Source organism: Lissotriton vulgaris, chromosome 4_1, assembly GCF_964263255.1.
Source record: "Lissotriton vulgaris chromosome 4_1, aLisVul1.2, whole genome shotgun sequence".
In the NCBI taxonomy this organism is placed as follows: Eukaryota; Metazoa; Chordata; class Amphibia; order Caudata; family Salamandridae; genus Lissotriton; species Lissotriton vulgaris.
In genome coordinates this window covers 863,903,679-863,931,302 of record NC_141691.1, presented here as the reverse complement: position 1 = coordinate 863,931,302, position 27,624 = coordinate 863,903,679, and positions in this window count along the sequence as shown.

Here is a 27,624-nt window from a genome sequence, read left to right as displayed (position 1 = left end):
GGGGCGAATATGCCGTGTAGTCAGGTTTATGCTCTGACCGAAAAAGAGCATGATCATTTAAAAGAGTACCTCAACAAGTATTTAGCTAATGGATTCATTCGTCCTTCTCAATCCCCAGTCTCCTCGCCTCTATTCTTTGTGCCGAAGAAGGAAGAAGGCGAGTTGAGGACTTGCACTGATTATCGTGCAATCAAACGAATAACCAAGAAGAATAGATATCCACTTCCCCTCATTTCCGTTTTGTTAGACCAGGTGAAAGGGGCACGGATATTCACGAAGTTGGATCTAAGAGGGGCATACCACCTCATCCGAGTAAGAGCTGGAGATGAATGGAAAACGGCGTTTAGAACCTGTTTTGGATTGTTCGAGTACCAAGTGATGCCCTTTGGGCTGTGCAATGCCCCGGCTGCCTTTCAGCATTTCATAAACGATGTTCTCAGTGAATACATAGATCAATGTGCCATAGTTTATATTGATGATATTTTGATTTTCTCTGTTGATGTACAAGAACATCGGAATCAGGTGCAGAAGATTCTACAGAAGCTGAGAGAAAACAAGTTATTTGTCAAGCTGGAAAAATGTGCTTTTAACGTCACAGAGTTGAGTTCCTGGGCTTTGTGATCTCGCAGTCAGGTATTCACATGGACAAACGAAAAATTCAAGCAGTACTGAAATGGAAGTCTCCGACTAGTGTAAAGGAAGTGCAAGCATTCATCGGTTTTGCAAACTTCTATCGTAAGTTCATTAGTGAGTTCTCCCGGCGAATTCTTCCTCTCACTAGGCTGCTGAGGAAAGGAGTACAATTTGAGTGGTCCGAGGAAGCAGAATCAGCATTCAAGGCTTTAAAAGAGGAATTTACTTCAGCTCCGATCCTTCTACATGCAGAACCATCTGAGCCCTTCTATGTAGAAACGGATGCTTCGGATTTGGCCGTGGGAGGTGTACTTTCTCAAAGGAATAAGGAAACTGGTCAACTACACCCCGTGGCCTACCGTTCACGGAAATTGACACCAGCAGAGATCAACTATACAATAACCGAAAAGGAACTATTAGCAATAAAGGACGCCTTCAAGGAATGGAGGCACTACTTAATGGGAGCCCATCATGTAGTCACAGTTTACACTGATCATCGTAATTTGAAATTTTTAAAATCAGCCAGAACCTTAACGCCTCGGCAACTACGTTGGTCAATGTATTTCGCTGATTACGACTTCGTCATTACCTACAGACCGGGAGCTCAAAACGGAAAGGCGGACGCCTTGTCCCGAATAGGTACAGGAGAGGAAAAAGGGGAAATTAAGACGCAAGCAATCATTCCCAATTCTAAAATAATTGGCGCAGTAGATTCCTTGAGTGTAAAAGAACAAATTATCCAAGTCATGTTGCCTGAGAAAATGCTGGAGTGGGTGCAACAAGGAGATGGAAGAGAAATCATTGACGGTTTACCTTATCAGACTGAAGCCTTGTACTTACCCACTTCCACGTTACAGAGACAAGCCATGAATGAATGCCATGATCATCTGTTGGCAGGCCACAAGGGAGAACTGAAGACTGTGGACTTAGTTAAAAGGAAGAATTGGTGGCCACATATGAACAAGGACATTGAGCAATATGTAAAGACATGTGAGATTTGTGCGCAGGGAAAATCAGAACGGCAAGCACCTAAGGGATTACTACAACACTTGCCCAATCCTCCTGCTCCCTGGCACACAGTTACCTTAGATATGATAACTGACCTTCCTACTTGTCAAGGGTTTAATACCATCTTAGTGGTAGTGGATGCATACACCAAATTGGCACATTTTGTAGCTTTGAAAGGAACTCCAACCGCTAGGCAGTTAGCAGCTCATTTTAGCGCTCAGGTGGTGCGATTACATGGAATTCCTGAGGTCATGATATCGGACCGAGGGACTCAATTTGTGTCTCATTTTTGGAAGGCCTTTATGAAGAGGCTTGGGGTTGAGACACGTTTTTCCACCAGTTTTCACCCAGAGACTGATGGACAAACTGAACGAGTGAATCAGGAAGTAGAGCAGTACTTAAGGTTATTCACGTTGAAACAGGGTGGGGAATGGTTGGACTATTTATGCACTGCAGAATTTGCCTATAATAACGCAAAGAATGTGTCCACAGGTTATTCACCATTCTACTTGAATTATGGCAAACACCCGAATTCCACTGTGCAAGATGTTCACATCTCAGTCCCGGCAGTTCAGGATTTAGTAACTCACTTACAGCAGGTACATGAAGATGCATCCAAGAATTTAGAGCAGGCTAAAAGCAAGTATAAGAAGTATGCTGATAAAAAGAGAAGAGATTCCCCAGAATTGGAAGTTGGTGATGAGGTTTGGTTAAATACTAAGAACCTTCGACTAAAGGGGAGTCGAAAGTTTCAGCCTCGATTCATAGGACCATATCCTATTGCAGAACAGATCAATCCAGTAACTTTTAAACTGACCTTGCCCTCGACACTAAAAATTCACCCAGTTTTCCATGTCTCCTTATTAAAGAAATCAGTTGAAGGGTTGCGAAAAGAAAAAGTTCCAACTCCAATTCAATTAGACACTGGATTAGAATTTGAGGTCAAGGACATTGTGGAATTCAAACTTGTAAGAGGCAGACTGTACTATCTGGTGGACTGGAAAGGCTATGGGCCAGAGGAAAGGTCTTGGGAGTTACAGTCAGATGTTCATGCTCCTAGGTTGGTGCGTCTCTTTCACCAAAGAAATCCTACCAAACCTAGACTGGGGGGACCTTCCTTGGTGGGGGGTACTGTCAGGATCCCTTTTTCTAGTAAGTTTGATGCAGATTCCACATGTGTTAAAACAAGAAAATGGAGCGCCAGCCGAGACTTCACGTGGTCCCGTTTGTGGAATGCGCGGAATGCTAGGTTAGCAGTCTAGCCTTTTCCAGCGCGTGATTGGGAGTCCAGGTGCAGCGCGCGTTCCTTCGGAACTGCGCACTTCACTGAGGAATCTGACCTTAGAAGTCACGTCTGAGAGAGTCTTAGAATCTGAGGTAGAAAAAAGTAACGTTTTCAGTCAGCGTAGTGTTTATTTATACTTCGCTGGCTTGACCTAGAAGTGTCACGAGGTCAAAAGGCTGCCAAGCTTTAGAAGCTAAGTTCGTCTTCGAAGAAGAAACCTGAGCACGGGAAACTGCGTGTCTGCGAAGAACCATTAACCCGAGCAGAGAATTCCTGTCATATATCCACAGAAGGAGAGAAGGAGAGAGAGCGAGAGACTCATTTGAACTGAGGAGAAAAACTGAGCTAAGTGGAAAATTTCCTGTTATCCGTTCTAATTCAAGTGACTGAATATATAATGTTTAAGCAACCAGGCTATACAAGAAAAGGTTCATGAACTGTTTGATGAATTACAGACTGCTCACCTAGGGTTGCATTTCGTCTGCTGAACAGTGCTAAGCAGAAGACTTCAAGTATATCTAGGAAGAGATAGGGACAGAGTTAGAGAGGTTTTCAGTACTGTTAAAGAAATTCTCAAGAAGACGAAAAGATACTTACCTGGAGAGTTGAATGAGGTTAATTTATCCATTCAGGAGAAGGCATTCAGTATTAAAGAAGAATATAATACGAAAGAGTATAAGGACTACATTTAAACTACACTGGTAGGTGGAAAAAACAAGTAGTATTAATTTAGTTCAAGTACAAGCCTTAGAGCAATAATACATTTATTATTTTACAGAAGTAAGTGGTAGATCTGTCATCTGGAAATACAGCATAAGCAGACCATTCACAAGCCACACTTCAGAATAGAAGAGCAGCAAGGCGTTACTGATTCCTGGGTAGGTGTTGCTAGAAAGAGTAATAAGGAAGTCAGAGTAGTTTGCAGGTACAGTGAAATTATTATTCTGTATGTGTTTAGTATTCCTAGGGTTCTTCGAGAAGCTGATTGGCAAGCTGATTGAAGATTCCTACGGAACTCCAGAGGGTCAGGACCAGTCTCTTCTGTTTTATTTATTTAGTTATTTTATCCATTTTTCCCCTTCCCTCTTTCTAATCAGTTAGAGTCATGATATAATTTCTGATTCTGAGTGGTTGGAAGTGGGAGTCGGAAAGCTAGCATCTTCTGTTCCTGTGCAAGTCTTCGAGAGAACAGAGTTGGAAGGCAAGTGGACTCTGACAGCAATGTGCAGTTGGAGTCAATAAAACAGAGGCTCTCACAACACAGGGAACCTGGGGTGTTTTTATAGCACTCCTGCACCCGTCAGATCTCGTGGCTCCTCCTCTTGGACTGGGACCGGCAAGGGATGAAGGACAAAGTGCAATTTGCAGTTCAAATCAATGAAACAGAGGCTCATCACAATTTATATAACAATTACAGACAATAAATCAAAAACAGAGTCATTCATGAAATACCAGGAAGATGACAATTATTTACATACAGTAATTAAATTAGAACAACCTGGTAATGTATGGGTCATACAAATTTAATGAGAAATACAATTGTAGATCTATAATAATAATTTTAAGGCAGCGTACGGTAAAAGCCATTCATTATACAGGAGCACCTACTCATTGCGTTTTCTGATAGCCAAAGAAACTTTTATGGAATTGGTGACTGCAATACAACTATCAGGGGCAGCCAGCGAGTGCAAAAAGTTAAAACCATCAACATATGTGCAGGGGTGGATTTTCCTTAAAAAATGGGCTAAAAATGTACTCCTCGCAGTTTTATATAAAGTACAGAATAGAATAAAATGCTTAAGCTTTGGCCCGTGAAGTGCAGAATAGAATAAAGTGCTTATGCTTTGGCTCATGAAGTTGTCACAGGGACAAGATGTGAGCTTTTCAGCCCACCCTCTTTGACGTGGGATTGCCAATAGAAAGTGAAGAGTACACAAACGGAATCTAGTTAAATATAATCTAGTCTGTAGATCAGTAGTAAATGTTAGAGAATATTGCAAGGGGGCAAGGGGCAGCTGTAGTGGGCCTATCTCGTCTTGATCAAGATAGCGCAAATAGGCCTTTGAAAAGAATGACTCTGTAATATTGGTTTTAGCATTTGATGGGATATTTCCAGGGTTGTCATAAAAGTGCCCCAGTCCTATCTCATGATAAGTGTCCCTTACAAAGGGAAGCCATGGTATTTTAGGGCATTAGCCAAATTTTGGCAATCTGTGATTACTTCACGGGAAAACATTAACTTTTCTGATTGCCAGATTTTTGCCCATAGAAACAAGGGAGCACTAGATATGCGATCCTCTAAAAACTCTAGACCCAGTTCCTTGTGACATAGGCGGTTGGGGGCACTATACACTTTTGTTACATTTATTTTCCAGTGTTTGTAGCAAGCAGTTTTTATGGTGTCCCCACACCCCTGCCAACTATGTTGCAATAGAAAGACATTTTGCTTTATATACAGTAAATAATTCCTCACTGACTTGTGGCCCAATCTATGTGCAAAACGAAATAGCCTATCCACAGCCCTGTTTGTAAGAAAGGCTGTGGAGGTGGATCCCAGTTCAGGGGTATATGTGTTTGTCAATGCCCTGTATGTGTAGCACGCGCTAAGGTGCTTTATCTGTGAGAGGTGGAGTACTACAAAGGACAAACTCCAAGGGTCTCTGCCGAGGGTCAGGACTCTTGTGCACTTTGGCAGGGTCTCCAGACCTACTGGGACACCTATGATCCAGTTGCGAAACACAAACTCATAAACCCCTGTAAGACCCCCACACATAATAGGTCCTGATGAAAGCCAGTTTAGTAAAAAGGCATAGCTGAAACTGGTTGACCACACTGGACGCGGGAGACCATAAGTCTACCCCGACAAGTTCTAAGCCTTTGTTTTTAATCTCTACCTGGGGCCCACCAATAAAGTCATCTTTTGGGACCCCAAGGACAGTATTTTAAACCTCATTCAACACACCAGCACAGCACACTCACGCTTCAAAAACCCACTCCGCAGTAACCTGGCATCGCAGCACACCTGATGCACACTCAGTGCCTCGGGTGGGGCCCGATGATGAAGCATGCCCCCAACTAGGTTGGTGGGTGTGGGCCTTCATACGAAATCAATGGGTTTCCCCATGAAGACACATAGTACGCAAACACTATCCAATAGCTAGTTCTTTTCGTTTATTCATAATCCCTAAGGGAAACGAACTAGCCATTCTAATTCCTCTCTATATTTTTGATTACAAGACTATTAGCTGTCATGGCCATTAACACCATGTCGTCTGCATAAGCTAGGAAGGGAACAGATTTGCTACCTATTTTAGGGAAATCAAGCTCTCCACTTAATAAAATTGCCTCCAAACCATTGTGATATATTAAAAACTAGACGGGCTAAGATACACCCTTGACAGATGCCCTCTGTTGAGGCACTCAGCTCAAGTTTTTCCTCTTGGGAGCCATATCTTATGGCGACCGAGGTATTAAGGTATAACCTGCAGAGAAGGGATACCAATGCTTCTTCTATGCCCATTCCTTTCATAATAGCCTACAATTGATCCTGATTAACTGTAACAAAGGCACTGGACAAATCAATGAAGGCCAGGTGAATTGAACCCTTCCTGTTCTTCACGGATTTGTTGATAATTAAGGAGAGATTAAGGCATTGCTCGGTCATGCCTAATCCCCTCCATAAGCCATATTGCGTTTTAAACATGACCCCTACAGTTTCACAAGTCTTTAAACGGGCAAGGAGGTCTCTGCCCAGCACTTTAACTGTGGCATCAATTAGTGAAATTGGCCTGTAACATGCCGGGTCACTTCTATTGCCCTTTTTAAAAACAGGGACCACTAGTTCCTCCTTCCAGGATGCAGACATGGGACCAATGATAGCTGCCTTGAAAACATTTGTCAACAGTGGTGCCCACAATTTAGGATTGCATTTAAAAAAGTCAAGGGGCACGCCATCTGGACCTGACGCTTTCAGGCAGATCCCCTCTGCTACCGCCTCCTCAACCTCGGATACTGTGATGGATAGACTAAGTTGGGTGACTGCAGATAGATCTACGGGCAGATCCCTTGTAACATGTCTACCCTCTTGTCTAGCGGGTTAAAAATACAAGTAAAATTAGCTACCCAAGCATCTGGCAAAATTATTGAGTCCATCTACCTCATTTCTTCAGTAAAAAAAGGGTGGTTGATTACTTCCTTAAACCTTCTTGTATTTTTTAATGCTCCTGCTCTCTCCAGATCTTCTCATGCTGAACTTCCCATTTCAGCTTTTCTTTCCTCAATCACAAGCTTATATTTATACCTTGCAGTTTTTTTTAATGTTTGAAAAGCTTAATTAAGAAAATTGTTGACAAGCATAGACATCAGCAAGAACAAACATAAAATATGTTCAAATATAATGTGAAATACCAGCAATGCTGACATCAATATTTAAGAAACAAACAGCATTTTATAGAGTTTTAAAGATAAAAGGAAAGGGGGAGGGAACGGAAAAAGGGGAGGAGGGGATTATAAATTAATCTAGCAATGTATAAATATTAAATATTAAATAGTACAACTATGAATAACGGCATGTATATGAATGAAATAAACATTCCATACATACATTTCGACATAAAAATTGTGTAACAAAGATGCCTGTAAAAATGGCAATAAGGTAGAGTGTCAAATTTTCAAGGAGGTTTAAAATGTTCTGAATTGATATGCAGAGATTTCTTTGGGGGTCAAACGATCCAAATAGGAGGTAAAAGGTAACCAGAAGAGATCAATGTTACGGATTGGTTTACAGGAAGAGGCAAAGGCAACATCCAGTCTGTGAAAATGACACAGAGTAGTCCACCAACCTTGTAGGGAAATATTGATCAGAGACTTCCAATTAGAGGAAACATGTTGAAATGCAAGAGCAAGTATGAGGTAAAAAAGGCCATGTGAATGTGCAGGAAGGTCCAAAGAGTCTGAAAGACTGCCCAAGAAGAGAAGGGTAATAGAGTAAGGAACAGTAAGCGTAAAAATTTGTGTAAGATATGACCAGATTTTGTCCCAGAATCTAGATACAACAGGACAGAGAAAGAAGAGATGAAGAATATCAGCATTAGGGGTACCACATGTCCAACATTTAGAGTCAGAATGGACTGAGGTTGACATTCGTGACAAAGAGAGAGGAGAGAAATAAAGTCGCTGATATAGGAAAAATAAAGATTGAGAAGCAGAATGAGAAATTTTTATGGATCTTGACCATAACTTATCCCAGAGTGCAACAGAACAAGTACAATCAAAATCCACTTCCCAGGATAACTCCAGCTTAGTTTTAATATGATCCGGATTAGGAGAGGTGAAAAATGTATAAATAAGAGACGCTTTAGGAAGAGTAGTGAGCATTTTAAGGAGAGGAGATCTAGGCATAGGTAAGGAGGACGATGGAAGAGAATAATAAAGGTCAAGAATGACTGCCATGAGAATGGCAAATTTCTATAAAAAGGATTGTGGGCAATGAAATAAAAGTTGAAATTGGGGAAAAGAACAAGGCAGAATTCCATCAAAGAGTTGATTGACCCAAATGATACCCTTTAATCTCCAATAGTGACCAAACAATGGGTCTATTATTTAAAAGGATCAATGAGTTATACCAAAAAGGGGAGTTTAAAAAAGAGTCATGTGTAACAGTGGTAGGGGAAACTAGGTGTTTTACAATAGAAGAAGTATGTTTGAATAGGGGGAATGAGGTATGAGGAGATTTGACAGAGAAGCATATAACTTCATCAAAGGAAAAGGGTGGCAATAGTGTTCGCTCAATAAGCAGCCAAAGAGGAGCAAAAGGGGAGGATTCTGATAAAAGCCAACTCGAGGCTTGACGTAATGAAAAAGAATGATGATAAAGACGGAAATCTGGAAAGTTAACTCCACCATTAGATTTAGATTTTCGAAGAGCAGCAAGGGAAATTTTAGATTTTCTGTTCTTCCAAAGGAACTTTGAAAGAGAAGAGTCAATTTGTTTAAAATGGATTGCAGGAATATGAACAGGTAACATAGAAAAAGTATATATTAGAATAGGAGCTATCATCATCTTAGTTGAATCCAAATGGCCCCACCAGGAAAGAAAAAGAGGATTCCAGGCAGAGAATGACTTGTCAATACTGGACAAAACGGCAGACATATTTAAGTTAATTGAAGAAGGGATAGAGTAAGAAAAACAAATACCTAGGTATTTGATCTTTGAACTATTCCAAGCAAAGCCAGTAGGAGAGAATAGATGGGGAAGACAAGTTTTGGTTAAAGGAAGAATTTCGGTTTTATCAGTATTAATCTTATATCCGGAAACCTGTGAGAATAAGTCGAATTCAGATAATAAAGGGGGAACAGAAACTTCAGGATCAGAAATAAATAAAAGAATGTCATCTTCATATGCAGAGAGTTTCAGTCGATTATCTCCTTATTGGAAGCCTGAAATGGATTGATTGTTACGGATGGAGGACAAAAAAGGGTTCAAGCGCCAAAACAAAAAGGAGTGGGGATAAGGGATAGCCCTGACGTACGCCACGATGAAGAATAAAAGGTGAAAAGACCTGACCATTCACAAGCACTGAAGCTTTGGGTGCTGAATATAAAACTGAAAGAAGGGATATGAATTTAGGACTAAAGCCATGCCACCGTAATGAGGCGAACAAAAAAGACCAGTGAACTCAGTCAAATGCTTTTTCTGCGTCAACAGAAATAGCGGCGATAGGAATTTAAAGAGATGAGGCTTTATTCAACACGTTAAGAAAAAGGCGAGAATTATCGAAAGTCTACCCTTAACAAAGCTACATTGTTCCTTACCGATAAGATAGGGCATGAAAGGATCCAAGCGTAGAGCAAGTAATTTAGCGAATCATTTTTAGTCCATATTGACTAAAGAACTCGGCCGATAGTTCTTACAGAGCTGGGGATCATGATCATCCTTAGGAATAAGACAAATGGTAGCATCTTGAAAGGTACCCTCTGCTTCACCAGATGAGCAAAACGATTGAAAGAGTGTTAAGAGCCTAGGGAGTAAGAGATCAGAAAAGCATAAATAGAACTCAACTGGAAATCCATCAGGACCAGGTGTTTTACCTTTAGTAAGGGATGATAAAGCCATAGAACGTTCATATAATGAGATGTCAAGATTAAGATCTCAACAATTAAGTTGAGGAGGAGAGGTTTGGATAACCTCTCAAAGTAGGACTAAATAAGAGAAGGGGTAGGGGTAGATTCTGGAGTATAGAGCTGTTGGTAAAATAATTGGAATTGATTAAGGATGTCCTTATCTTTATGAAGGAGGATATTATCAAAAGAATAGATATACTCTATAAAAGTACGTTCTTTACGTGATTTGAGAAAATTAGCGAGAAGCTTCCCTGACTTGTTACGACCACCATAATAGCGAGCACTACTACGAAGAAGTATGGACGATACATTATCTCTAGTAGATCTAGTGAACTCCAATTTAGCTCGTAAAAGTTCTGGGGATATAGATGTATCTGAAGAAGTATAACATTTATGTTCCAAGGACTTTATATGGGACAGTGAATCTTTCTGTTTCTGGATATATTGCTTCTTCTTCTTAGATACAAAATCTATGATGAAACCTCTCGCAGTGGCTTTAAAGGAGTCCCAGAGGATATGAGGAGAAGTCTTAGGATCGCTATTAAGGAGAAAGAATTCATTGATAAAAGAACGGAAAGAGGAAGAGAAATTAGGGTCAGTAAGAAGGGAACTATTGAATCACCAGCGAGAAGATCTGGGAAATGGTGGAAGTAAATCAAGGTCTGTCACAGTGGGAGCATGGCCCGAGATTACTATGGGTTCAATAGAGAAAGACAATAAGTGTTGAGAGAGAGAACAAGAGAGAAAAATGGAGTCAAGACGAGAAAAGAATGAATGGGGAGGAGAGAAAAAGGAATAGTCCAAAGTATCAGGATGAGATAAGCGCCAAGAGTCAGTGAGACAGGATTGCAAGATAGTGTCAAGGAATTGTTTGTGAGTTTTGTGAGGTATAAAGCGGACTGTGGATTTACGATCAAGAATCAAAAATCTAGTTACAATCTCTGCCTAAAATAAACATGTCATCTCTGTGTTGAATGCATGTCTTTGTGATTAAAGGCCAGAAGGAGCAATCCGGTTTTGTGGGGCCATAAACATTAAAAACAGTTAAAGGTATAGAGGTAATTAATAACTTAGCTAATATCCATCTACCATCAGAATCAATTTCTTGTGACAAAACTTTGCATTTTAGTTTTTTGTGACATAAAATGACAACTCCATTCTTTTTATCAGTAGAAGGAGAGAACAAAACCGTACCCACCCAACTCCTTTTTAATTTAAGGGATTCAGCTTCTGTAAGATGGGACTCTTGTAAAAGAGGTATATCAGGGTTATAGGAGGCCAGATGGGAAAGGACTCTCTGCCGCATAATAGGGCTAATAAAACCTTATATATTCCATGAGATAACTCTGAATTTTCAAACAGTATAAATACAATAGAAGTAAAAATCACAATAACGAATAAGCATGATACTATGTCAAAAAAGAAAAGAAAGAAGAGGTGGGAAAGATAGAGACTATCAGGAAAGGTATTAGAATGAAGCAGAGCAGAGGAAAGGAAATTTGTACAGAAGAAGGCATAAAAGAAGAGGAAAAGAAGTGGAAATATGCGCACAATCAACCAATAAGAAGGAAAAAGTAGGGAGAATTTGAAAGGGACAAAAGAAGAAAGTACAAGGAGAGACAGTACATATCCAAAAAGGATGACTGAGGGTATCATACCTGAGGGGGACATAAAGAGAACATTGGTTTAAGGGCGACACTCAACAAGACGAGCCACTAGAGAAGGGAATCCGGATCGCACCAGGACAAGGAAAAAAGCGGGGAAGCCACATGGGTTGAAGGGATAACACCAACCAATCTATGTAAATAAACAAAAGAGACAATGAAGATTAGGGAGATACATAGGGGAGTGTAAAACAGGTCGACAAGCAAAACAGGGGGATAAAAGCTGAAAACCTTGCTAATGTAAGTCATGAAGCATTAAGAGGCGAACTGCAACAGAACAAATAGAAATATACGTAAACCATTGAAGGCTGCTATTAAAGATAAATCAGTATTTGGTAAACATAGAGAAACATTTGTAAAAAAAACAACCAGAACTCTGTAAAGAGAAAAGAAAAGTTAATTGTTCAACCATTGGAAGAGTTAGCAGTTTCCATTTCGCTTGTGGTGTGAATAGGGATAAACTTCTTAAGTTCTGCAGGGTCTTGAAAGGACCATGTTTTATTTTGGTATGTCACTTTGAAAATACATGGATGGAATAAACCATTTTTGGCACCAAGAGAACAAAGAGGAGCCCGAAGATTGAGGAATTCTATTCATCTGGAGGCAGTAGCATTAGAGACATCTTGAGAGAGATTTACTCTCTGACCCAACCAGGAGAGTTGACATTTGGATCTGGCTGCAGAAAGGACAGAGAGAAGATCTGTAAACTTCAAGAAAAGAATGATGACACCTCGAGGTTTAGTTGGCGTAGATGTAGAAGTAAGTCTAGGGTCAAGCGTATGGGCCCTTTGGATGTTGAGGGAAGTGGTCGGTGGCATCTCCAGAAGTTTGGGATGAAAAGAGGAGAAAAATGACAAAGGGTCATTACCCTCAAGAGATTCTGGCAGACCATATATACATAGTTTATTCCTCCTATTTCGATTTTCCAAATCCTCAGAGTGTTGTTGGAGGCTGATGACTGTCTTTTCCAGAGCAGAGATTCGTTCAGAATTAACATGTACCTCTGGTGATTGTTGTTCTAATGAAGTCACTCTAGTATCTTATGTAGACCATTTCTCCTCAAGAAGTTGCATCCTATCATTGGTTTCTTCTACAAATGGGCGCATAGCACGTATTTCTTCCAAAATCAACTCTATGGAGTCAAGAGAAGGTGATTTATTAGGTGACGGAGGATCTTGTTTTAAGCATTTGGTTGAAGAAACTGGAGTAGAGGATTTACTTGAAGTAGATGGTGTCGAAGAGGAGCGACTAGGCGTTATTCCAGCCATTTGATTTGAGAGGTGAGTAGAGTTCGATGACAATGTTGTGCTTCTGATAATAAATCACTGAACTTACAAAGAGGAACATCTACCCCCTATGGTCTCACTGTTCTTACCCATCAACCTTATCACCTTGGGAGCTTGGGCTATTTTACTCCTGTGCTGGAGGTCAATGTCAATGGATGGACTCATGACGAGCTCAGCTCGTCATGAGCACACGAGCACCGTGCATCATGACGAGCTGAGCGCGTCATGAGCATCAAAGGGGTTATAGTCCTGCTACCTATTACTGGATCCTGCCTTGTTCTTTTAGACACGGGTGAGGCGACCCTTTGTTTATGTGCTAAACCACCCCCCCTCAATTCTCTTTTGTTTCCCCCCTATTACTTGAGGAGATTTATTCTCCTCCAAGATTGGGTTAAAATCCCAAGTCCTCTGTTCACTGTCTATGCCATCAGAATCCATGTTAGCATCTGCGTGGACTGAAAGAGGTAGGCCAGCAGTAGGGGTTAATGTGAGTCTCTGTTCTGCTTGCTCAGTTTCCTTGGTAATTGCCTCCACAGCTTTTTGGAGAAAGCCATCCAGCGTAGTACCAGTAAGTTTTGAAGCAGGCATGGAATTTCCATTTACTCATACTTCAGTCAGTATAATGTTGCCAATCAAAGAGCCAGGTGAAAATATACTGATATAAATGGGTTTTTACCTCTAATGGTTCTCCAAAGCTAAGGCTTATCCAGGACTTAATTTGAAATCCTGATCTCACAGGTCATGTAACAAAGAAATACAGAGAAAAAAAATCACATGGAGTGCAACATCATCTCCCGCTCCCAGCCACCCTCCGCAAGTTTATGCCTGTAAAACTACGCCCCAGCTGGAGGAGATTGCAGCTTTGTTATGGGCACCATTGTTGGTAGTGCAAACAGGACCATATCCAAGTAAATCAAGACCCACAAGTGATCCTTTAGCCCCCTTTTATTCCACAGTAACGCGGGGTGAGGAAAGGCGGGTGGGGTAAGAGTGGCCCGTCTTGGCCCGGTCTTTGCATGGGCATGCCATGCGCGCGTCCCGTGCTACTGGACGCCTCTTCCGTTTTTAGCCTGGTGCTCCTGCACAGCATGAACCCCCCTTCCAGGTGCAGCAAGAACAGTCCAAAAGGTTGGAGGCTATGCTGCTCATTATTTTATCCGAAATGAAAGAACTGTATGAAAATAGGCAATGTATATTGTGCATGCTACATCTTGCTTCATGGAATTATTTAAGAAAATGTCAGGACAGATGCTACCTTTAGGAATAAGATCACACACATTAGGTATTTGGGTTTTACTTTTTTCAAGGAAAGGAGGGCAGTGCAGCAGGGGCCTACTAGGAAAATGTTAAACTTTGGAATATATATGACGTTTTGATGTGCAGAACATGTTTTACGTGGTAACACTGAGATTTATGAAGCACTGTCGTATCTATCACAAAGATAAAGAAATGTGAAAACTAACATTGAGAGGATCAGGTGACCAATTGGTTCGCAGTGTATGTCCTTGTTTCATTATATATTTGCATCGAGATTTCAGGCGTTGACAGCAGAATAAATAAAAGTAAAACTTGTGGCGATCTAAGATTTGTGAAGTACCACAGGAATATAAGGAGACAAAAGAAGCCCGTTAGAGGGACAGACAGGTGGTAAAGATGAAGAGAGGAGTGGGATCGGTATCAGCATGAAGGCTGAGACTCTTTTTCATTTGTGCAGAGGTCACGGAATAATTTCTCTAAATGCTTTACAATGTTTATGCTTGACATGCTTTATGTATCATACATGTGTATATTGCCTATTCACGGAAGACATTGCTACTAGACCTGATTTACTACGAATCCTCATCTCAAGCAGGCAGGGTCTTGCCATTGTTTTTTTTTACTCTTGTTACACAAATGATTAGTTGATTGGTCGGTCGAGTCAGTCAGTCAGTTAAATAATCATTATAAAAAATGCACAAATAAAATGTTCATAATTATAAAAAAAGATTGAAAAAAATCTTTGAAAGACTCACAACCCCATTACATAAAACAGCAAAAAAGCCTTGAGACTAAGACCATTATAATGACCCATACCTGTTTCTAATTCTCATTGGAAAACGAACTAAATTTGCTACTGTGGCACAAAAATCAAAATTACACCGTTTTTGCATTAAGATAAAAACCTCTCTGCGTTCTAATCTTGGATAGCTGTAAAAATGGGGGTCAGAAAGCGCTTCCGGGGTTAGGCATATAAATGACAAAAGAGGGAAAAGCGCATAGTGCTTTGCTTGGAGATATTATCATAGAGGCAACTCGGCAAAGTTGCACTCCAATAAACATCCCTGGAGAAGGCCACTAATAAGCGTACTAAATTAAAGAGAAACCTGGTCAAATAAAATCTATAGTTCATATTAAAAATAGATGGCAAATACAATTTGCCACTCAGGGATGTTTTAATAAGGTTGCAATAAATACTAATACCACGTTTATGAAAATGTGCCTGGTGGAGACTACCCTGCCTTATCCTTAATACCTCTTTCACCTGGAGCATAATGTTTTGCTTTAGACTGCTTGGATTGAGAAATAGCTTCTTGAAGCCTAGATCTGTGAAACCCCCTCTAATATAGTTGATCAAATGGATCGACAGAGGATAGACCTGGGAAAGACAATCTTCCAATACATCTTTTGAGTGTGAATTTCCCGGTTTCCTCAAATTCTAATCCAAAGCAACAGGGAATCCAGCTTGATCTAGTCCTCCAAGGGTTACAGACCCACCTCGGAGTGACACATAAATGCAGAAGTAGTTTGGGAGTCTGCCGGAAGTATTTGAAAAAATCTGTTCTCAACCTTCTAAAACAGACCAATGCCTTTGTCCCCTCAAACACCTGCTCCATATGATAGTACAGCAATGCACTTACTTTTGTAAATGCTAGCCATTTCACGCACTGGCTTATACCACAAACGGCATGCAAAAGTAAATACCAACTCAACGGCTGTTTAGCATTGAATTACCCTATTAATAAAAGGGTACGCCTGTTTAAATTATGGTCTAGAGGGATGCTGAGATAGTTAAAAGACTTGACCCTGCACATTTCTGAGCTGCCCAAGTGAACATTCTGGTTGTGTGTGTGCAATGCGAATTGCCCACGTGTAGCACATTTTGTGAATAATATGAATATACAAACCATGATTTGCATACTATCTGCCTTAGCATGGAGCCTTCCACTTATCACAACATAACTCAAAGTCATAAAAGGTGGAAAGAGGTACAATCAAATCCAAGGCCACTTACCTCATTCACTTTGTGGAAGGGTGATTGTTGGGCAGACCAATCCAATTGTAGGTTACGCCTAACTGCGATTCTTATGTGTACTATATTCCTCAAACTACAAGTTCAAATCCTTTTCTACATCTACTATTACTAAGTTTATTTTCCTTACAAAAATTGAGACAATTGAATACACTAGTTTAGGAGAAAAAAGAGATATAAGGAACTTTGTTTCTAATTTATTAGGATAGAGACCAATTTTGGTGCAAATTTACTTACGTTTAACACAACACAGTGCAGCAAGCAAAGTTGCTGCACAGCTTTGCATTAAAAGGAGACAGTAGAAGTGCACCATATCAAGCAGGATAGGATGCATTTCTGCTACCTCCTAGCAGCAACACTGGCACCCTTGCAATACAGTGCAAGGGTGCCTGTGTTACAAGCAGGATTGTTTTGTGCAGGAATGGATACCTTCCTGCACAAAAACAACCATTAAAGGATGTATCTCTTTTTCATATGTGCTGCAGAATGCAATACAGATACCAAGAGGAAGTAATCAGGAGAAATAAAGATATTTCTCCTTGTAACTCCTGGTTAAAGGAGTCGTAGCACGTTGCCACATTTCCAGGTTTACTAGTTTAGTAAATCTTGGAATAAAGCAAATTCCATGGGTGAATGAATAGGAACGGCCATGTTAGAACTGAATCTGAGAGTGGAGATGGAGGTACTCCCTTCGACCAACTGCAACCAACTCTAGGTCCAAACAGTGGAACTGTGGCATGATCCAACAATGGACAATTTTACAACTGTATCTGAGAGTAGAGTGAGGTACTCCCTTCCACCGGCTGCAACCAACTCTAGGTTCCAACAGTGGAATGGTGTCTTGATCCCACAATGGACGATGTTAAAACTATATCTGAGAGTGGAGATGGAGGTAATCCCTTTGATCAGGTGCAACAAACTCTAGGTCCCAACAGTGGAATGTTTTCTTGATCCCACAATGGTCGATGTTAGAACTGTATCTGAGAGTGGAGATGGAGGTAATCCCTTTGACCAGGTGCAACAAACTTTAGGTCCCAACAGTGGAACGGTGTCTTGATCCCACAATGGATGATGTTAGAACTGCATTTAAGAGTGGAGATGAAGGTAGTCCATTCACCAGCTACAACCAACTATAGGTCCCAACAGTGGAATGGTGTCTTGATCCCACAATAGATGATGTCCGATATTAACTTCTGCTTGCTTTTCTCAAAAGTTCATGTGTTGAGGTGCATCACACTCTGTGCTTCCATAGCTACCTGCTGCACATGACTATTGGGCTTGGCTGACAGTAGTTGGTGGAGTAAACTGTGGTACAGCAGGTGCAAACAATGAAATGGGGTATTTATTGTATGATTAAGGATGTCAGAAGGTAAAGTTTGTGAGGATTTCTGTGTACCCTCTCCGATGAGTTGCAAGCAACTCTAGGTCCCACCAGTTGGACGGTGTCTTGATTCCACAATGGGCGATGTTAGAACTGTATCTGAGAGTGGAGATGAAGGTGCTCCCTTCGACCAGCTGCAACTAACTCTAGGTCCTAACAGTGGAACGGTGTCTTGATCCCAAAATGGTCGATGTTAGAACTGTATCTGAGAGTGGAGATGGAGGTAATCCCTTTGACCAGGTGCAACAAACTCTATGTCCCAACAGTGGAACGGTGTCTTGATCCCACAATGGACGATGTCCAATATTACCTGCTGCTTGCTTTTCTCCGAAGTTTGTGTGTTGAGGTGCATCACACTCTCTTCTTCCATAGCTAACTGCTGCACATTATTACTGGACATGGTTGACAGTAGTTGGTGGAGTATACTGTGGTACAGCAGGTGTGAGCAGTGAAATTGGATCTTGATTGTATAATTGAGGATGTCAGAAGTGAAAGTTTGTGATGATTTTTGTGTACCCTCTCCGATGAGGTGCAAGCAACTCTAGGTCCTCCCAGCAGTGGAACAGTGTCTTGATCCCACAATGGACTATGTTAGAACTGTATCTGAGAGTGGAGATGGAGGTACTCCCTTAGACCAGCTGCAACAAACTCTAGGTCCCAACAGTGAAATGTTTTCTTGATCCCACAATGGTCGATGTTAGAACTGTATCTGAGAGTGGAGATAAAGGTGCTCCCTTCGACCAGCTGCAACTAACTCTAGGTCCTAACAGTGGAACGGTGTCTTGATCCCAAAATATTCGATGTTAGAACTTTATCTGAGAGTTGAGATGGAGGTAATCCCTTTGACCAGGTGCACCAAACTATATGTCCCAACAGTGGAACGGTGTCTTGATCCCACAATGGATGATGTCTAATATTACCTGCTGCTGGCTTTTCTCCGAAATTTGTGGGTTGAGGTGCATCACACTCTGTCCTTCCATAGCTAACTGCTGCACATTATTGCTGGACATGGTTGACAGTAGTTGGTGGAGTATACTGTGGTACAGCAGGTTTGAACAGTGAAATGGGGTCTTAATTCTATAATTGAGGATGTCAGAAGTTAAAGTTTGTGATGATTTCTGTGTACCCAATCCGATGAGGTGCAAGCAACTCTAGGTCCCAACAGTGGAGCAGTGTCTTGATCCCACAATGGACTATGTTAGAACTATATCTGAGAGTGGAGATGGAGGTACTCCCTTCCACCAGCGGCATCAAACTCTAGGTCTCAACAGTGGAATGGTGTCTTGACCCCACAAGAGACGATGGTAGAACTGTATCTGAGCGTGGAGTGAGGTACTCCCTTCGACAGCTACAACCAACTCTAGGTCGGAACAGTGGAATCGTGTCTTGATCCCAAAATGGACGATGTTGGAACTGTATCTGAGAGGGAAGATGGAGGTACTCCCTTCAACCAGGTAGAACCAGCTGTAGGTCCCAAGAGTGGAACAGTGTCTTGATCCCACAATGGATGATGTTAGAACTGCATCTGAGAGTGGAGATGAAGGTAGTCCGTTGGGCCAGCTGCAACAGACTCTAGCTCCCAACAGTGGAACTGTGTCTTGAACCAATAATGGTAGATATCCGATAGTACCTGCTGATTGCTTTTCTAAGAAGTTCATGTGTTGAGGTGCATCACACTCTGTGCTTCCATAGCTAACTGCTGTACATGATTATTGGGCTTTGTTGTCAGTAGTCAGTGGAGTATACAGGGGTACAGCAGGTGCGAACAGTGAAATGGGGTCTTGATTGTATGATTGAGAAGTCAGAAGTTAAAGTTTGTGATGATTTCTGTGTACCATCTCTGATGTGGTGCAAGCAACTCTAGGTCCCAACAGTGGAACGGTGTCTTGATCCCAAAATGGTTGATGTTAGAACGGTATCTAAGAGTTTAGATGGAGGTAATCCCTTTGACCAGGTGCAACAAACTATATGTCCCAACAGTGGAACGGTGTCTTGATCCCACAATGGACGATGTCCAATATTACCTGCTGCTGGCTTTTCTCCGAAATTTGTGGGTTGAGGTGCATCACACTCTGTCCTCCCATAGCTAACTGCTGCACATTATTACTGGACATGGTTGACAGTAGTTGGTGGAGTATACTGTGGTACAGCAGGTTTGAACAGTGAAATGGGGTCTTAATTGTATAATTGAGGATGTCAGAAGTTAAAGTTTGTGATGATTTCTGTGTACCATCTCTGATGTGGTGCAAGCAACTCTAGGTCACAACAGTGGTACAGTGTCTTGATCCCACAATGGACAATGTTAGAACTGTATCTGAGAGTGGAGATGGATGTACTCCCTTCGATCAGCTGCAACCAACTCTAGGTTCCATCAGTGGAACGGTGTCTTGATCTCACAATGGACAATGCTTGAACTGTATCTGAGAATGGAGATGGAGGTACTCCCTTCGACCAGCTGCAACCAACTCTAGGTCGCAACAGTGGAACCCTTTCTTGATCCCACATTGGCCGATTTTAGAACTGTATCTGAGAGTGGAGATGGAGGTACATCCTTCGACCAGGTGGAACCAGCTGTAGGTCCCAACACTGGAACGGTGTTTTGATCCCAAAATGGATGATGTTAGAACTGCATCTGAGAGTGGAGATGAAGGTAGTCTGTTCGACCATTTGCAACCAACTCTAGGTCCCAACAGTGGAACAGTGTCTTTATCCCACAATGGACAATATCCGAAATTACCTGCTACTTGCGTTTCTCAGAATTTTGTGTGTTGAGATGCATCACACTCTGTGCTTCCGTAGCTAACTGCTGCAAATGATTATTGGGTTTGGTTGACAGTAGTCGGTGGAGTATACTGTGGTACAGTAGGTGCGAACAGTGAAATGGGGTCTTGATTGTATGATTGAGGATGTTAGAAGTTAAAGTTTGTGATGATTTCTGTGTACCCTCTCTTATGGGGTGCAAGCAACTCAAGGTCCTAATAGTGGAACAGTGTCTTGATTCCACAATGGATGACATTAGAATGGTATCTGAGAGTGGAGATGGAGGTACTCCCTTTAACCGGCTGCAACCAATTCTAGATCCCAACAGTAGAATGCTGTCTTGATCCCACAATGGACGTTGATAGAACTGTATCTGAGAGTGGAGATGGAGGTACTCCCTTCAAACAGCTGCAAACAACCGTTGGTCCCAACAGTGGAACAGTGTCTTGATCCCACAATGGATGATGTTAGAACTGTATCTGACAGTGGAGATGGAGGTACTCACTTCGACCGGATGCAACCAAATCTAGGTCGCAACAGTGGAACTGTGTCTTGATCCCACAATGGACGATGTTAGAACTGTATCTGAGAATAAAGAAGGAGGTACTCCTTTCGACCAGGTGGAACTAGCTGTAGGTCCCAACAGTGGAACGGTGTTTTGATCCCACAATGGATGATGTTAGAACTCCATCCGAGAATGGAGATGAAGGTAGTCATTTTGACCAGCTGCAACCAACTCTAGGTCCCAAAAGTGGAAGGCTGTCTTGATTCCACAACGTTCAAGTTCAAGTTCAGGTATTTATAAAGCGCACTACTCACCCAGAGGGTCTCAAGTCGCTTGGGGAAGGGCGTTCATTTTATGTCGAATAGCCAGGTTTTAAGTTCTTTTCTGAAGGAGATGTGGTTTTGAGTAAGGCGGAGGTGAGTGGGGAGTGAGTTGCAGGTCTTGGCCGCCAGGAAGGAGAAGGATCTGCCACCCATGGTGGAGTTTCGGATGCGCGGGACTGTAGGGAGGGCTTGATTGGACGATCTTAGTTGGCGGGTGGGTGTGTAGAAGGATAGTCGAGTGTTGAGGCATTCGGGTCCTAGTTTGTAGAGGGCCTTGTGTGCGTGGGTGAGGAGACGGAACGTAATTCTCTTGTTGGCGGGAAGCCAGTGGAGGTCTTTTAGGTGTCCGGTGATGTGATCTTGGCGAGGGATGTCCAATATGAGTCTCGCTGATGCGTTTTGGATGCGTTGGAGTTTTTTCTGTAATTTTGCTATGATTCCGGCGTATAGTGTGTTACCATAGTCCAGTCGACTCGTGACCAGTGCGTGGGTGACAGTCTTTCTTGTCTCGAGGGGGATCCAGCGGAAGATCTTTTTGAGAATACGAAGTACGTTGAAGCAGGAGGATGAGACTGCGTTGACTTGTCTGGACATCGAGAGAGAGGAGTCAAGGATGAAGCCAAGGTTAAGTGCGTGGTCTGTGGGTATGGGTGCTGTGCCCAGAGCGGAAGGCCACCAAGAGTCGTCCCAGGCAGAGGGGGAAGATCCTAGGATGAGCACCTCCGTTTTGTCTGAGTTGAGTTTTAGGCGGCTATGTTTCATCCATTCTACTACTTCTTTCATGCCTTCGTGAAGATTGGTTTTGGCGGTGTTAGGGTCTTTGGTGAGGGAAAGGATTAACTGGGTGTTGTCGGCGTAAGAGATGATGTTAAGGTTGTGTTGGCGCGCGATGGATGCGAGTGGGCTCATGTAAACGTTGAAGAGGGTGGGACTGAGTGATGATCCTTGTGGTACGCCACAGATGACTTCAGTGGCCTCTGAGTTGAAGGGGGGAAGTCGGACTCTTTGAGTTCTCCCGGCGAGAAATGAGATGATCCAGCCCAAGGCTTTTCCTTGTATGCCGATGTTGCTGAGGCGTTGTATAAGGGTGCTGTGGCAGACTATGTCGAAAGCGGCGGAGAGGTCAAGTAGAATGAGGGCCGCTGTTTCTCCGTTATCCAGTAGTGTTCGGATGTCGTCTGTCGCTGCAATGAGGGCGGTTTCGGTGCTGTGTTTGGCTCGAAATCCGGACTGAGAGGGATCGAGGGAGTTGTTGGATTCAAGGAAGGCGGCGAGCTGGCTGTTGACGGCTTTCTCAATGACTTTGGCGGGGAAAGGGAGGAGGGATATGGGTCGGTAGTTTTTAAGTTCAGAGGGGTCTGCTGTGGGTTTCTTCAAGAGGGCGCTGAGTTCGGCGTGTTTCCAGCTTTCTGGGAAGGTGGCAGAGTTGAACGAGCAGTTGATGACATCACGGAGATGGGGTGCCATGATGGAGTCAGCTTTGTTGAAGATGTGGTGGGGGCAGGGGTCGGTTGGCGAGCCAGAGTGGATTGAGTTCATTAGGCGGATAGTGTCTTCAGTGGTGATTGGGTTCCAGGCGCTGAGGTTGTTAGTTGGCGGTGTAGGATCTGAGGGGGGTGGGGAGGGTTGTTCGCAGGAAGTGTTCTCGAAGCTGTTGTGAATGTCGGCAATGTTGTTGTAGAAGAAGGAGGATAACGCATCGCAGAGGTCTTGGGAGGGAGTGATGTCGTTAGATGCTGCGGTGGGGTTGGTAAACTCTTTGACGATGTTGAAAAGTTCCTTGCTGTTGTTAGCATTGTTGTTGAGACGATCCTTGAATGCTGATTTCTTGGTGGATCGAATCAGTGAGTGGTGTTTGCGGGAGGCTGTCTTGAGGGTGGCAATGTTGTCGGTGGTTGGGTTTTTTCTCCATGTTTTCTCTAGGGTGCGGCATAGCTTCTTTGATTTTTTAAGGTCATCATTGAACCAGGGAGCCTTTTTGCTGCTTGCTTTGATCTGGTGCTTTTCAGAACTGTACCTGAGAGTGGAGATGAAGGTACTCCCTTCGACCAGCTGCAACTAACTCTAGGTCATAACAGTGGAATGGTATCTTGATCCGACAATGGTCGATGTTAGAACTGTATCTGAGAGTGGAGATGGACGTAATCCCTTTGACCAGGTGCAACGAACTCTTGGTCCCAACAGTGGAACGGTGTCTTGATCCCACAATGGACGATGTCAAATACTACCTGCTGCTTGCTTTTCTCCGAAGTTTGTGTGTTGAGGTGCATCACACTCTGTTCTTCCATAGCTAACTGCTGCACATTATTATTGGACATGGTTGACAGTAGTTGCTGGAGTATACTGTGGTACAGCAGGTGTGAACAGTGAAATGGGGTCTTGATTGTATAATTGAGGATGTCAGAAGTGAAAGTTTGTGATGATGTCTGTGTACCCTCTCCGATGAGATGCAAGCAACTCTCGGTCCTCCCAACAGTGGAACAGTGTCTTGATCCCACAATGGACTATGTTAGAACTGTATCTGAGAGTGGAGATAGAGGTACTCCTTCCGACCAGCTGCAACGAACTCTAGGTCCCAACAGTGGAATGTTTTCTTGATCCCACAATGGTCGATGTTAGAACTGTATCTGAGAGTGGAGATGGAGGTAATCCCTTTGACCAGGTGCAACAAACTCTAGGTCCCAACAGTGGAACGGTGTCTTGATCCCACAATGGATGATGTTAGAACTGCATTTAAGAGTGGAGATGAAGGTAGTCCATTCACCAGCTACAACCAACTATAGGTCCCAACAGTGGAATGGTGTCTTGATCCCACAATAGATGATGTCTGATATTAACTTCTGCTTGCTTTTCTCAAAAGTTCATGTGTTGAGGTGCATCACACTCTGTGCTTCTATAGCTACCTGCTGCACATGACTATTGGGCTTGGCTGACAGTAGTTGGTGGAGTAAACTGTGGTACAGCAGGTGCAAACAATGAAATGGGGTCTTGATTGTATGATTAAGGATTTCAGAAGGTAAAGTTTGTGAGGATTTCTGTGCACCCTCTCCGATGAGTTGCAAGCAACTCTAGGTCCCACCAGTTGAACAGTGTCTTGATTCCAAAATGGGCGATGTTAGAACTGTATCTGAGAGTGGAGATGAAGGTACTCCCTTCGACCAGCTGCAACTAACTCTAGGTCCTAACAGTGGAACGGTGTCTTGATCCCACAATGGACGATGTCCAATATTACCTGCTGCTTGCTTTTCTCCGAAGTTTTTGTGTTGAGGTGCATCACACTCTGTTCTTCCATAGCTAACTGCTGCACATTATTACTGGACATGGTTGACAGTAGTTGGAGGAGTATACTGTGGTACAGCGGGTGTGAACAGTGAAATTGGGTCTTGATTGTATAATTGAGGATGTCAGAAGTTAAAGTTTGTGATGATTTATGTGTACCCACTCCGATGAGGTGCAAGCAACTCTCGGTCCTCCCAACAGTGGAACAGTGTCTTGATCCCACAATGGACTATGTTAGAACTATATCTGAGAGTGGAGATGGAGGTACTCCCTTCGACCAGCTGCATCGAACTCTAGGTCTCAACAGTGGAATGGTGTCTTGATCCCATAATGGTCGATGTTAGAACTGTATCTGAGAGTGGAGATGGAGGTAATCCCTTTGACCAGGTGCAACAAACTCTAGGTCCCAACAGTGGAACGGTGTCTTGACCCCACAATGGACGATGTCCAATATTACCTGCTGCTTGCTTTTCTCCGAAGTTTGTTGGTTGAGGTGCATCACACTCTGTCCTTCCATAGCTAACTGCTGCACATTATTACTGGACATGGTTGACAGTAGTTGGTGGAGTATACTGTGGTACAGCAGGTTTGAACAGTGAAATGGGGTCTTGATTGTATAATTGAGGATGTCAGAAGTTAAAGTTTGTGATGATGTCTGTGTACCCACTCCGATGAGGTGCAAGCAACTCTAGGTCCCAACAGTGGAACAGTGTCTTGATCCCACAATGGACTATATTAGAACTATATCTGAGAGTGGAGATGGATGTACTCCCTTCGACCAGCTGCATCGAACTCTAGGTACCAACAGTGGATTGGTGTCTTGATCCCACAAGGGACGATGATAGAACTGTATCTGAGCATGGAGTGAGGTACTCCCTTCGACCAGCTGCAACCAACTCTAGGTCCCAACAGTGGAATCGTGTCTTGATCCCAAAATGGACGATGTTGGAACTGTATCTGAGAGGAAAGATGGAGGTACTCCCTTCAACCAGGTGGAACCAGCTGTAGGTCCCAACAGTGGAACAGTGTCTTGATCCCACAATGGATGATGTTAGAACTGCATCTGAGAGTGGAGATGAAGGTAGTCTGTTGGGCCAGCTGCAACGAACTCTAGGTCCCAACAGTCGAACTGTGTCTTGAACCCATAATGGTCGATATCCGATATTACCTGCTGATTGCTTTTCTCAGAAGTTCATGTGTTGAGGTGCATCACACTCTGTGCTTCCATAGCTAGTTGCTGTACATGATTATTGGGCTTTTTGTCAGTAGTCAGTGGAGTATACTGTGGTACAGCAGGTGTGAACAGTGAAATGGGGCCTTGATTGTATAATTGAGGATGTCAGAAGTGAAAGTTTGTGATGATTTCTGTGTACCCTCTCCGATGAGGTGCAAGCAACTCTCGGTCCTCCCAACAGTGGAACAGTGTCTTGATCCCACAATGGACTATGTTAGAACTGTATCTGGGAGAGGAGATGAAGGTACACCCTTCGACCAGCTGCAACAAACTCTAGGTCCCAACAGTGGAATGTTTTCTTGATCCCACAATGGTCGATGTTAGAACTGAATCTGAGAGTGGAGATGGAGGTAATCCCTTTGACCAGGTGCAATAAACTCTAGGTCCCAACAGTGGAATGGTGTCTTGATGCCACAATGGACGATGTCCAACATTACCTGCTGCTTGCTTTTCTCCGAAGTTTGTGGGTTGAGGTGCATCACACTCTGTCCTTCCATAGCTAACTGCTGCACATTATTACTGGACATGGTTGACAGTAGTTGGTGGAGTATACTGTGGTACAGTAGGTTTGAACAGTGAAATGGGGTCTTGATTGTATAATTGAGGATGTCAGAAGTTAAAGTTTGTGATGATTTCTGTGTACCCACTCCGATGAGGTGCAAGCAACTCTAGGTCCCAACAGTGGAACAGTGTCTTGATCCCACAATGGACTATGTTAGAACTATATCTGAGAGTGGAGATGGATGTACTCTCTTCGACCAGCTGCATCGAACTCTAGGTACAAACAGTGGAATGGTGTCTTGATCCCACAAGGGACAATGGTAGAACTGTATCTGAGCGTGGAGTGAGGTACTCCCTTCGACCAGCTGCAACCAACTCTAGGTCCCAACAGTGAAATTGTGTCTTGATCCCAAAATGGATGATGTTGGAACTGTATCTGAGAGGAAAGATGGAGGTACTCCCTTCAACCAGGTGGAACCAGCTGTAGGTCCCAACAATGGAACAGTGTCTTGATCCCACAATGGATGATGTTAGAACTGCATTTGAGAGTGGAGATGGAGGTACTCCCTTCAACCTGCTTCAACCAACTCTAGGTCCCAACAGTGGAACGCTGTATGGATCCCACAATGGACGATGTCCATTATTACCTGCTGCTTGCTTTTCTCAGAAGTTCATGTATTGAGGTGCATCACAGTCTGTGCTTCCATAGATAACTGCTGCACATGATTATTGGGCTTGGTTGACAGTAGTCGTTGGAGTATACTGTGGAACAGCACGTGGAAAAAATAAAATGGCGTCTTGATTGTATGATTGAGGATGTCAGAAGTTAAAGTTTGTGAGGATTTCTGTGTACCCTTCCGATGAGTTGCAAGCAACTCTAGTTCCCAACAGTTGAATGGTGTCTTGATTCCACAATGGACGATGTTAGAACTGTATCTGAGAGTGGAGATGAAGGTACTCCCTTCGACCAGCTGCAACTACTGCTAGGTTCCAACAGTAGAACGGTGTCTTGATCCCAGAATGGTTGATGTTAGAACTGTATCTGAGAGTGGATATGAAGGTAGTCTGTTCGACCAGCTGCAACAAACTCTAGGTCCCAACAGTGGAACGGTGTCTTGATCCCACAATGGACGATGTCCAATATTACCTGCTGCTTGCTTTTCTCCAAAGTTTGTGTGTTGAGGTGCATCACACTCTGTCCTTCCATAGCTAACTGCTGCACATTATTACTGGGCTTAGTTGACAGTAGTTGGTGGAGTATACTGTGGTACAGTAGGTGTGAACAGTGAAATGGGGTCTTGGTTATATAATTGAGGATGTCAGAAGTTAACATTTTGATGAAATCTGCGTACCT